General features: G+C 41.1%; 1 protein-coding gene across 3 annotated transcripts in view; it reads right to left on the bottom strand.

Annotated features, from left to right (window-relative positions):
* LOC139557658 (pleckstrin homology domain-containing family G member 5-like) overlaps nt 1-13,568 on the bottom strand; it is a 115,717-nt gene that overhangs the window by 45,214 nt on the left and 56,935 nt on the right. The window contains exon 1 of one of the 3 annotated variants that reach the window (XM_071372738.1): nt 10,311-10,389. The exons of the other annotated variants lie outside the window; for them this stretch is intronic. The gene's annotated coding sequence lies outside the window, so the exon portion shown is untranslated. Of the gene's footprint in view, nt 1-10,310; nt 10,390-13,568 lie in introns of those variants that run through there. 3 annotated transcript variants of the gene reach the window in all.

Raw genomic sequence — 13,568 nt, 5'->3', positions numbered from 1 at the left:
TAAGGTAACTGAGCTAAACGACTACCGCCCCGTAGCACTCACTTCCGTCATCATGAAGTGCTTTGAGAGACTAGTCAAGGACCATATCACCGCCACCCTACCCGACACCCTAGACCCACTCCAATTTGCTTACCGACCCAATAGGTCCACAGACGACGCAATCGCAACCACACTGCACACTGCCCTAACCCATCTGGACAAGAGGAATACCTATGTGAGAATGCTGTTCTTCGACTACAGCTCAGCATTTAACACCATAGTACCCTCCAAACTCGTCATCAAGCTCGAGACCCTGGGTCTTGACCCCGCCTTGTGCAACTGGGTCCTGGACTTCCTGACGGGCCGCCCCCAGGTGGTGAGGGTAGGTAACAACATCTCCACCCCGCTGATCCTCAACACCGGGGCCCCACAAGGGTGCGTTCTGAGCCCTCTCCTGTACTCCCTGTTCACCCACAACTGCGTGGCCATGCACGCCTCCAACTCAATAATCAAGTTTGCGGACGACACTACAGTGGTAGGCTTGATTACCAACAACGACGAGACGGCCTACAGGGAGGAGGTGAGGGCCCTCGGAGTGTGGTGTCAGGAAAATAACCTCACACTCAACGTCAACAAAACAAAGGAGATGATTGTGGACTTCAGGAAACAGCAAAGGGAGCACCCCCCTATCCACATCGACGGGACAGTAGTGGAGAAGGTGGAAAGTTTTAAGTTCCTCGGTGTACACATCACGGACAAACTGAATTGGTCCACCCACACAGACAGAGTTGTGAAGAAGGCGCAGCAGCGCCTCTTCAATCTCAGGAGGCTGAAGAAATTCGGCTTGTCACCAAAAGCACTCACAAACTTCTACAGATGCACAATCGAGAGCATCCTGTCGGGCTGTATCACCGCCTGGTACGGCAACTGCTCCGCCCACAATCGTAAGGCTCTCCAGAGGGTAGTGAGGTCTGCACAACGCATCACCGGGGGCAAACTACCTGCCCTCCAGGACACCTACAACACCCGATGTCACAGGAAGGCCATAAAGATCATCAAGGACAACAACCACCCAAGCCACTGCCTGTTCACCCCGCTATCATCCAGAAGGCGAGGTCAGTACAGGTGCATCAAAGCAGGGACCGAGAGACTGAAAAACAGCTTCTATCTCAAGGCCATCAGACTGTTAAACAGCCACCACTAACATTTAGTGGCCGCTGCCAACATACTGACTCAACTCCAGCCACTTTAATAATGGGAATTGATGGAAATTATGTAAAAATGTACCACTAGCCACTTTAAACAATGCCACTTAATATAATGTTTATATACCCTACATTACTCATCTCATATGTATATGTATATACTGTACTCTATATCATCTACTGCATCTTGCCATCTTTATGTAATACATGTATCACTAGCCACTTTAAACTATGCCACTTTATGTTTACATACCCTACATTACTCATCTCATATGTATATACTGTACTCTATACCATCTACTGCATCTTGCCTATGCCGTTCTGTACCATCACTCATTCATATATCTTTATGTACATATTCTTTATTCCTTTACACTTGTGTGTATAAGGTAGTAGTTGTGGAATTGTTAGGTTAGATTACTTGTTGGTTATTACTGCATTGTCGGAACTAGAAGCACAAGCATTTCGCTACACTCGCATTAACATCTGCTAACCATGTGTATGTGACCAATAACATTTGATTTGATTTGATTCACATACATATACATGTATATATATACATGTAAATATGTATGTATATATGTATGTATATATATATATACATACATACATACATATATATGTATGTATATATATGTATATATATGTATATGTATATATATTGATTACAAATTAATAAAAAATTACCAAGTAGATGTCCTAAAGAAAATTGTGGAGTGGTTTAAAAACGAGTTTTAATGACTCCAACCTAAGTGTATGTAAACCTCCGACTTCAACTGTATGTCCTCACACACACACACACACACGTTCAAAAGTTGTTGCAAAAAAAAGCCATATCTCAGACTGGCCAACAAAAAGAAAAGATTAAGGTGAGCAAAACAACAGACACTGGACAGAGAAACTCTGCCGAGAAGGCCAGCATCCCGGAGTCACCTCGTCACTGTTGACGTTGAGACTGGTGTTTTGCAGGTACTATATAATGAAGCTGCCAGTTGAGAACTTGAGGCGTCTGTTTCTCAAACTAGACACTAATGTACTTGTCCTCTTGCTCAGTTGTGCACCGGGGCCTCCCACTCCTCTTTCTATTCTGGTTAGAGCCCGTTTGCGCTGTTCTATGAAGGGAGTAGTACACAGCGTTGTACAAGATCTTTAGTTCCTTGGCAATTTCTCACATGGAATAGCCTTCAATTCTCAGAAAAAGAATAGACCGACGAGTTTCAAAAGAAAGGTCTTTGTTTCTGGCCATTTTGAGCCTGTAAATCAAACCCACAAATGCTGATGCTCCAGATACTCAACTAGTCTAAAAGTGGCCCGTTTTATTGCTTCTTTAAGCAGTACAACAGTTTTCAGCTGTGCTAACAATTTCAAAAGGGTCTTCTAATGATCAATTAGCCTTTTAAAATGATAAACTTGGATTAGCTAACACAACGTGCCATTGGAAGACAGGATTGATGGTTGCTGATAATGGGAACTCTGGACGCCTATGTAGATAGTCCATGAAAAATAAAAATAATCTGCCGTTTCCAGCTACAATAGTTATTTACAACATTAACAATGTCTACACTGTATTTCTGATCAATTTGATGTTATTTAAGTGGGCAAAAAAAATATGTTTCTTTCAAAAACAAGGACATTTCTAAGTGACTCCAAACTTTTGAACGGTAGTGCATGTCTGAGCAAAGTCACATGTGTGTGTGTGTGCGCACAACAATGTTGTTAATCGTTTCAGTGAATGGACATGTTTGCAGCACACATGTTGCAATGAGCCCCTGTGCAATGCCATAGTGTGTGAGTGAAATATGGAGTGGTGCTCATTGGAAAAGAGTTGGCAGACAGTGATATTAGTAGGAGACTTGTTATTGGGAGAGACATTGTGAAAGAGAAAAGGCACCGCCCCAGGTTTTTAATAGGACCCGTTGTGTTTGGTCTACTGCTCTACACACACACACACACACCACAACACAACACACACACACGTTGTTGGTGCCCACACCCAGAGCTAATTCAATTCCTTGCTTCCCATTGTCATCCACATACTGTCTGTCCCCAGCAGCCAGCTCCCACGCTCTCACAACACACACGATCACAGGCAGCATGAATCAACACATCAGTGAACAGCTATGACATTCAGAGTCAAGACAATAGACGATTATGTTTAGCTACATCGAGCACAGACCAAACAGTCATGATGACATTTGGATATGGCTACTTATGCTCTAATAAAGCCTTCATTTCAGTTATTTACTGTGTGCTTTGTTAACGCTGCAGTCAGATGATAGTGTGGTTGGTGCACAGTGTTTCAGTGAAAGATTCCAAACCCTAACATCACTGTAACATCACCCCACATACGGGTTCCTTCAGGACCAGGCCCTAACATGTTAGTCATCTTTGATTTGGCAACTTTAAGCAGAGATTCCCGAGCCTGGTTGACACGATTAACGTGGTACACAGTGAGGGAGAGCTGTGACACACTGGTCTGGACAGGAGTCGGTTTGTTGGTGCAATGTTCACACAAAAATTGTCTTGAGCTTTGATTATTTCTCTAACTGTTTATTTATTTCTCTCTCTTGGGGGGTTGAGATCTCTCATTGTTTGGATTTGAAAATCCAACAGCTGTATTGGAGGGGGGCGGCTCTCAGGGGCTGTGTGTTGTCCATGTGGGTGTTTGAGTGAGAAAGACAAAAGGAGAACCAAAATCAGTTTTTTTTAAAGTACAGCCCCCTTTATTATTGAAGCATCGTGCCTACACCATCAAGGAGCCTATCCAGACTCTAAAGTCAGGAAGACTGAGTTGTGTGAGCCAGACTAAAGACCATCTTAGCAGCTAGTCCTTCTTATCATCAGTCATTTGAACATGTAATGTGTGGCTAAAAGTAGACGTACTGAATTACACCCCTGGCTTGGACCATATATGATGTTTGTCTGGTGTCTACCAACTGTGGCCGACACAATCACAAACACGATTGGTTTGACTCAATTGTGTAGTCTTGTACAAATAATAAGACAATTGTGCACTCACACACCCTCAACTGACAGACAGTCATTGGTCCAGACTCCAGACAGACACACACAAGTTCAGACTCACTCCCATCTAACTAATCAAACAGATCCCAAACACAGACAAAAGTACACAACATTAATGGCTCATACTCCTTCACTGAAAAGCACCAATTTCAACTCATTCATGAGCTACTCTCTTTCTCTCAAACACACAAAGCGGGCCTCTTTGGGGCAACTCCTCTCTCCGCCTCGCTTTTTCTCTCTTCCTTTGGAGCAAGTATACACAGACCGATACAAATATACACAAACTGAGATATCCAGACAGACAGTCAAATAAGTGACAAACACACACATTACTAGGCCCAGCACTCATAACAATGTATTCATTATGATCTAAGAAATGTATTGTTTCCACAGCTGATGTTCTAGACATGGAAGTCTTCTCTGCTCTCTAATCCTTCCCAGCCCCTCATATCCTGGTCTGTTATGGTCTGGTGTTCAGACTTCACTCAAACAGCCTTTGCCTCCGTCGGCATGCCTTCCACTCAATAAGCTGCCTGGGTGACTTCTCTCCACACAACTAAACAAATAATATAGCTACAGCCTGGGAGACCAGCACTTACCGTACTGCTACGGCTAACTACTACTGAGACGTAGTGGAATAATGAAGTAGAGCTAAAAAAATACTTTATCGTATCAATCATGATTTCTCTGAATTAAGAATGAAGGATTGGCACGCAAATACTAAGCAATAAATACCCAGGGAGTATGCTTTACATCAAAAAGACATGACTTCAAGTACTACTTATTGGGTCTGCCATCTTTAAATCGGAATGGCCGATTAATTAGGGCCGATTTCAGGTTTTCGTAACAATCGGAAAACGGTATTTTTGGACACCGTTTTTTTTTTTTTACACCTTTATTTAACTAGGCAAGTCAGTTAAGAACACATTCTAATTTTCAATGAAGGCCTAGGAACGGTGGGTTAACTGCCTTGTTCAGGGGCAGAATGACAGATGTTTTACCTTGTCAGCTTGGGGATTCGTTTTTGCAACCTTCTGGTTACTAGTCCAACGCTCTAACCACCTGCCTTTCATTGCACTCCACGAGGAGCCTGCATGGCAGGCTGACTACCTGTTACGCGAGGGCAGCAAGAAGCCAAGGTAAGTTGCTAGCTAGCATTAAACTTATCTTATAAAAAACTCTTAACATAATCACTAGTTAACTACACACGGTTGATATTACTAGTTTATCTAGTGTGTCCTGCATTGCATATAATCGATACGGTGCCTGTTAATTTCTCATTGAATCACAGCCTACTTCGCCAAACGGGTGATGATTTAGCACTGTCGTTGCACCAAACCTAACCATAAACATCAATGCCTTTCTTTAAAATCAATACACAAGTATATATTTTTTAACCTGCATATTTAGTTAATATTGCCTGCTAACATGAATTTCTTATAATTAGGGAAATTGTGTCACTTCTGAAGCAGTTTGGGCCGCCTGGCTCGTTGCGAACTGTGTGAAGTCCATTTATTCCTAACAAAGACCGTAATTAATTTGCCAGAATTGTACATAATTATTACATAACATTGAAGGTTGTACAATGTAACAGCAATATTTAGACTTAGGGATGCCACCCGTTAGATAAAATACGGAACGGTTCCGTATTTCACTGAAAGAATAAACGTTTTGTTTTCGAAATGATAGTTTCCGGATTCGACCATATCAATGACCAAAGGATCGTATTTCTGTGTGTTATGTTATAATTAAGTCTATGATTTGATATTTGATAGAGCAGTCTGACTGAGCGATGGTAGGCAGCAGCAGGCTCGTAAGCATTCATTCAAACAAACAGCACTTTCGTGCGTTTGCCAGCAGCTCTTCGCAATGCTTCAAGCATTGAGCTGTTTATGACTTCAAGCCTATCAACTCCTGAGATTAGGCTGGTATAACCGATGTGAAATGGCTAGCTAGTTAGCGGGGTGCGCGCTAATAGCGTTTCAAATGGTGACGTCACTCGCTCTGAGACTTGGAGTAGTTGTTCCCCTTGCTCTGCAAGGGTCGCGGCTTTTGTGGAGCGATGGGTAACGATGCTTCGAGGGTGGCTGTTGTCGATGTGTTCCTGGTTCGAGCCCAGGTAGAGGCGAGGAGAGGGACGGAAGCTATACTGTTACACTGGCAATACTCAAGTGCCTATAAGAACATCCAATAGTCAAAGGTATATCAAATACAAATGGTATAGAGAGAAATAGTCCAATAATAACTACAACCTAAAACTTCTTACCTGGGAATATTGAAGACTCATGTTAAAAGGAACCACCAGCTTTCATATGTTCTCATGTTCTGAGCAAGGAACTTAAACGTTAGCGTTTTTTCATGGCACATATTGCACTTTTACTTTCTTCTCCAACACTTTGTTTTAGCATTTTTTAAACCAAATTGAACATGTTTCATTATTTATTTGAGGCTAAATTGATTTTATTGATGTATTATATTAAGGTACAAGAAAAGTGTTCATTCAGTATTGTTGTAATTGTCATTATTACAAATTTTAAATAAAAAAATATATATAAATAAAATCGGCCGATTAATCGGTATCGGCTTTTTTTTGGTCCTCCAATAATCGGTATCGGCATTGAAAAATCAATCGTCCGACCTCTAATAAATATATATATCTATCAATATTATTTTTTTTACAGTTTTCTGGTAACTCATTTTGATGTCCCTCTTGGGAGTCGAGCACACGACTGGGGGATAGCCTAGGTTTCCTGAAGATTACATAGTGTAGGTCTCACCATTTGGTTGTGGTTGGTAGATACTGTAGGTGGAAACATGGGTGGGGGGGACAGATGAGATCAAAGGGATAAATCAGATCCCCAGATCATGACTGGACCTGGTCGAATCATGTATTATTCTATGTATAAACTTTGACGCGTCTGTGAGAAGAGGCAGGATAAAACCGTACCGCCGCTCTCTTTCTTCTCCCACCATCCGACGATTCCTTTAGCTGGGCTCAGAGTGCCAGAAGCCGGCCAGAGCTTTTCTAATGCAGGAGGCCAACGCCACCCTATCATGTCTGTCTCCTATTAACCGCCCTCCCTTTACTTGGGATTGGTTTGGTCCTCTTCAAACAAATATGGATGTCTACAGAAAAACATGCACTCACTCTGCCTTAGCCTTGTAACCTCTGACACAACACATGTCCCTCTGACACAACACGTGTCAGAGATTAAGGCTAAGGCAGAGAATGCATGTTTTTCTGTGACACATGGGATGATACATCCATAAAACTTGAACAGGCTTATTTTCTAATTTGGAATGAGGCGATTGACCGTCCAAGCCCACACCTGAGGCTGAGCGACTGCTCAGTGTCTGGTTTATGTTAATAAGACCTATGCCACAGGTATTAGAATGTGTCCAGTGTTGTACTGAGATGCCTGCTGCGTTATGCTTTTAGTTCCAATCCAGTCAAATAATGTTGACGTACAACCGGACGCATTTCGCCCAGGCTGGGTTGAACACTCCTAACCAAAACGGCCACAGCCACAGGCCTAAAAGCTCAGTACATCTCGTACCAAACCAGTGGGAAAGTCCTTGGTCAAACTAAACTCTGACTTGTCATCTGTGTATATGTATATTTGAGGAGTTGTGAGGCAGATTGGGGGAAAACCACATGGAGTTTCATAATGATGTCAAACCTCCAAGGATCTGTGACAAGCCTGCTAATATAAGTCTTCGGAGAGTACACTAGAGAATCAGGTCAAGACCCTAAAGGGAGTGGGGACTTGACCACTGGCATACTACCACCCCCCAGATAAAATATGAACATGTTATAAGCAATGGCACATTTTTTTTACAAGAAATTAGCTGTAAACATTTTCTCTCAGCCTCAAATATATATAGAAAAAAAAACTAAACAAATATGCGGGGAGGGCTTGCACAGACCTTGTTGGGGGGGGGCACGCTAAACTGTTGCCCACCACTGGACCTGACCAAATTGTAAATTATAGCGTTGCTAGAAAGCCCAGAAAATGATTTTGAAAAATAGATAAAAATGATAGAACATTTGAAATGTACTGTATATAAACTAAGAACATCCAAGACAGTTTCTTCACTCTGTCATTGCCTGATTGCCTCTAGAAAGATTCAACCTTCTATATTTAAAGCAAAATGGTAGAAGGAATTGAAGACTGATATATCAACAGTTATATACAGAGCCACCACATAAAAGAACTCCTCACCAACCCAAGCGAAAAGAAAATTCACATTCAAGAAAGCATTATAAGTACATCTAATGAGATTGACTATGAGTGCACAGATCCTGTCTACTTGTTAATGCTTTTTAAATGTATGTCAATTGTAAAAGTATTTTATTTGTCGGACCCCAGGAAGACTAGCTGTCTTCATTGCGTCAGCTAATGGGGATCCTAATCAAATCTAAAATCAGAGGAAGTTTGTAGAAGTATTTTGAATATATTGTTCCAAACTGAAAAACATGGTGGGAATTTTGTTGGAAAAATATGACTCTGTTTTGAATCACACCTAGAATCAAAAGCCAATAGCTAGGTACACAAGCATGGGGGCAGCTGTGTGGCCATGTAGGCTAGATCCCAACCACACTCATGTTTTCGTGGAATGTCTGAAGATAACACTGTTCTGTGACAATACTGTATGTTCTGTAATAAAATATGTTCTGGGATAGGAAGTCCCTAGAACCTGCCCTGTTATGTACCTTGGTAATGTTCTGGAGGTTGTAATTGACAGTGACATATCGTTGATTAAAGTTTGATTTTCTGCTTGTAAAAAAAGTTATTAACAGGAATTGGTATAAAGTGTAAGCTCCAAAGTCTGAAGAATTGTAAAGTATAATTGAAGAAATAATTGTTATGGAAAGATTGACTTATGCCTTAAAAAGGTCCAATGCAGCCTTTTTGATCTCAATATCAAATCATTTCTGGGTAACAATGAAGTACCTTGCTGTGACTGTTTACAATTAAAATGGTCAAAAAGAAACAAAAATAGATTCTTAGCAAAGAGCAATTTCTCAAGCAAGAATTTTTCTAGGACTGTCTGGGAGTGGTCTAATTTGGAAGGGGAAACTGAAAATGTGCTTTTATTGGCAGAGGGGTTTAGAACTCTTTCTTATTGATCTATTTACCAATTTACCGCATGGTGATGTCACCATGGAAGGCCAAAACTCCATCCCACCAAAACAGGCTGACATTTCTGGTGGTCTTTTCAAACAGTTCTTACACGAAAAGGGCATTATCATCATGTTCACAATTCACAGTATTATTTCAACCACAGTGTGGAAATATAAATAAAACAAAGGAAAAAAACTAATTTTTGACTGCAAAAAGAAGTTTACTTTGGTAAAAATAAATATAAATAAATATAATTGCTTTAATATATTGTACTGTACCTACCTTATGGCAACAGTTTTTTCCCCTGCTTTTCAGTTTTGATGCTGTGTAATTTGGAAAAAGTTTTTAAAAAATCTGTTTAATAAAAAGAGGTCCAGAAACTGCTTTTCCAACCTATATCCCAAATCACACAAGTAAGCAGTGTCAAAAACTCTGAACTGACCATCTCCCAAAAAAACATGTTATTTTTCCAATGGGCAACGGTCCATTTGATTAGTTGTGTTTGGTCCGTTATTGTACAGTAGAGTTTGTGAGTTGTCTGTTCTATGACAGAGATAACCTCAAGGCCATCCACCTAAAAGAACCTCAGAGGAAATAGCTATTTTTACAAAGTAAACATTCCACCAAAAGTGTTTCAACATGCAACATGAAGAGCCTTGCCTGTACACTGCACATGCATGCACAGATTGCACACCCACACCTTGAGAAATAGGCTAGTACTTAATATCAAAAGACGCAGATCACCCTGAAGTCAAGTCTTTTATCCCTAAAAGGTATAGTCAAGCCTTTTGCCCTATAACCATGATGTACTGTATCTACTCAGAGGCATTTTTAAATACACAATCCTAAAACTGCAGATTTTCTGTTGGCTTCACCTCAGACTGAACTATCAAAAAATGAGGTGTTTATTTTACATTTTACACACAAACAAAGTGTTATCGAAGTGACCACATGAGAAAACAAAATAACCACTCACCAGCAGCTGATCTGTCTCCACTCTAATGCAGTCAAGGGCACTGAGACGGGAGTTAGTGTTGTCTCAGGCTACACCGCTGGACTATGATGCAACCAGGCTTCCTATCCATAGTTTTAGGGAAGGAAAGGAGACAGATAGGCAGGAAGGCGGTGTGCATGACCAAAAAAGGAGGAAGTGAGAAAGAAAAAAACAAAACGATTTTGGGAGCTGCTGGAAACTCCTAGAGACAAATTAGGTCTTTCTCTAGGATAACTGATGATTTGGAGACAGGCTGTTCCACTTTCAACTTGGAAATTGATCGTTTGGAAGCCACTTTGGATTTGATATAATGAAAACGGAGAGGGGAGACACTGGCTGGTGCTGCTGAAGATCTTGGCTTGTTGATATAAGAACCAGATGTGGAATATGCCGACGTCTAAGGAAAACCAGACTTAAAGGCCACTAAACTTTGGATTTGGATTTGTGTGCGTGCACGCGCGTGCGTGCGTGCCATCATCCCTAGCAGGCAGCTAACATTGTCAGAGGCACACAACACGTAAACAAACCGGCAAAACACTGACAAAAACTATAGAACAGCTGGAGGAAGTTTGTCAACCTATGCTACATGAGGAGCAAGAGTTTACAAGTCAAGACAGAACTAGCGGGTGCATTGCACTAGCACTCTCATTGAAGAACAAAATACCCCTCTCACCTTCACTCTGACTATACTCAGCCAGGTATGATATCCCATCTGTCCCTATACATTACACCTAGATGTGAACCAAATGTAAGATCAACCCTAAACTACACAATCCTAGATGATAACGACACATGCTGGGATCCTTGCACTCAGGACTGTTCAATGTCGGTCCTGGAGAGGCATAATAATTCTGGTTTTCATCCTCTCCGTCTAATAAGGGACTAATTCAGATCTGGGACACCAGGTGAATGCAATTTACCAGGTAGAAACAAAAAAAAACAGAAGCTTATCAGCCCTCCAGGACCAGAATTGAACAGCCCTGCTTTCACTGAACCTCAGTACTAATGCAGGCAGTGGGAGAAGTTGTGAGAGAGGGAGGATGTTTTCTCAATCACACACCCCCAGTATGAAAAAAAAAAATTTGATGAGAAAAAGTGTGATGGGAAATGTTTATTCAAGTTTCAATGGGAAAGTGGCAAATAGTTCCAGCTGTTTAAAGGTTGGTGGCAGGCAGACCAGAATTAAAAGTCCCACCCTGGATAGATGCTCCTCTAATCTATACTGAACAAAAATATAAACACAACATGTGTTGGTCCCACATTTCATGAACTGAAATAAATGTTAGCGAAATTTCTCCTTTGCCAAGATAACCCATCCACCTTACAGGTGTGGCATATCAAGAAGCTGAAAATCTTAATCCTTTGAAGAATTTTTTCCCTTTTTTTAAATTTTCACCAAAAATGACATACCCAAATCTAACTGCCTGTAGCTCAGGTCCTGAAGCAAGGATATGCATATTCTTAGTACCATTTGAAAGGAAACACTTAAGTTTGTGGAAATGTGAATGGAATGTAGTAGAATAACACACAATACATCTGGTAAAAGTTACAAAGAAAAAAAAAAAACGTTCTTTTGTATTTGTTTTGTACCATCATCTTTGAAATGCAAAGATTATGCACTCTCCTCAAACAATACCATGGTATTATTTCACTGTAATAGCTACAGTAAATTGGACAGTGCAGTTAACTTAAAATCTTGTTAATCTTTCTGCCAATATCAGATATGTCTATGTCCTGGGAAATGTTCTTGTTCCTTACAACCTCATGCTAATCGCATTAGTCTATCATTACACAGCTGCACCTTGTGCTGGGGACAACAAAAGGCCACTCTAAAATGTGCAGTTTTTTTCACAACACAATGCCAGAGTTGTCTCAAGTTGAGGGAGCATGCAATTGGTATGCTGACTGCAGGAATGTCCACCAGAGCTGTTGCCAGAAAATGTAACGTTCATTTCTCTACCATAAACCGCCTCCAACGTCATTTTAGAGAATTTGGCAGTACATCCAACCGGCCTCATAACCGCAGTCCACGTGTAACCATGCCAGCCCAGGACCTCCACATCCGGCATCTTCTGAAACCAGCCACCCAGACAGCTGATGAAATTTATGAGTTTTTCTGTCTGTAATAACGCCCTTTTGTGAGAAAAAACTCATTCTGATTGGCTGGGCTTCCCTGTGGGTGGGCCTGGGGAGCCAGGCCCACCCATGCCCTGTGCCCCTGCCCATAGATTAGGGTCTAATGAATTAATTTCAATTGACTGATTTCCTTATATGAACTGTAACTCAGTAAAATCACTGAAATTTAAGCATGTTGCATTTATATTTTTGTTCAGTAAAGTTTGTCCATCAGTGAGTGAGTGTGAGAGAAAGTATTTGATAATCTGGATAATCTGACAGACAAGAGAGTAGGAGGGGAATTCCTCATAAAAGTAGAACAAAAACAGGACCATCGTTTTTGGGAATTTCACGAAATGTAATCCATAGGAGGGTGCTTTGGAGGAAGGATTGTTAAAATACAGTTGCGGCCAAATATATGGGCACCCTTTAACTTTTCTTAAATAATTCCCTATTTATTCTAAATTAAGTTGTCTCCACACCTTATTGGATTTCAACATTGCAGAACCTGTTTCATTTTTGTAAACCTAAGGTTACAATTTTAGTAGAAAATAAATAAAGAAAATAAAGACAAAAGGGCCTGGACAAAATGATTGGCACCCAAGCGCTAGTACTTTGTTGTATAACCCAACTGCAGACAAATGCTTATTGTAGCCATCAATGAGCTTGCTGCACCTATTTAGTGGCCCACTTTCCTGGAGCAAACTTCTCTAATTCTTCCAAGTTTGAGGGTGCTCTCCAGCAGCTGCTGTTTTCAGATCTCGCCATGTGATTCAGATCTGGACTGTTCGCTGGCCACTCCAGAATAGGCCAACGTTTCCTCTTGAACCACTCCTTTTTTTATGTGTGTTTGGGGTTGTTGTCCTGCTGGAAGACCCACAACCTTCAATTGAGACCCAGTTTTTGGATGCTGGGTTGAACATTGGACTCCAGAAGAGCTGAAAATCTGCTGATGTCATGATACCTTGAGCATGTTCAAGGCCCTTAGCACTAGAGGCAGAAAAGCAACCCCACAGAATTATCAAACCTCCCCCATGTTTGATTGTAGGGAGGGTGTTCTTTTCTTTGAAAGCTTCATTTGGTTGTCCCTACGATGCAGTGGTGTAATGTACTTCAGTAAAAATA

Source organism: Salvelinus alpinus, chromosome 28 (genome assembly GCF_045679555.1).
Source record: "Salvelinus alpinus chromosome 28, SLU_Salpinus.1, whole genome shotgun sequence".
Classification (NCBI taxonomy): Eukaryota; Metazoa; Chordata; class Actinopteri; order Salmoniformes; family Salmonidae; genus Salvelinus; species Salvelinus alpinus.
The sequence above is the reverse complement of the archived record's forward strand: the minus strand, read 5'-3'. Positions and strand labels throughout refer to the sequence as shown.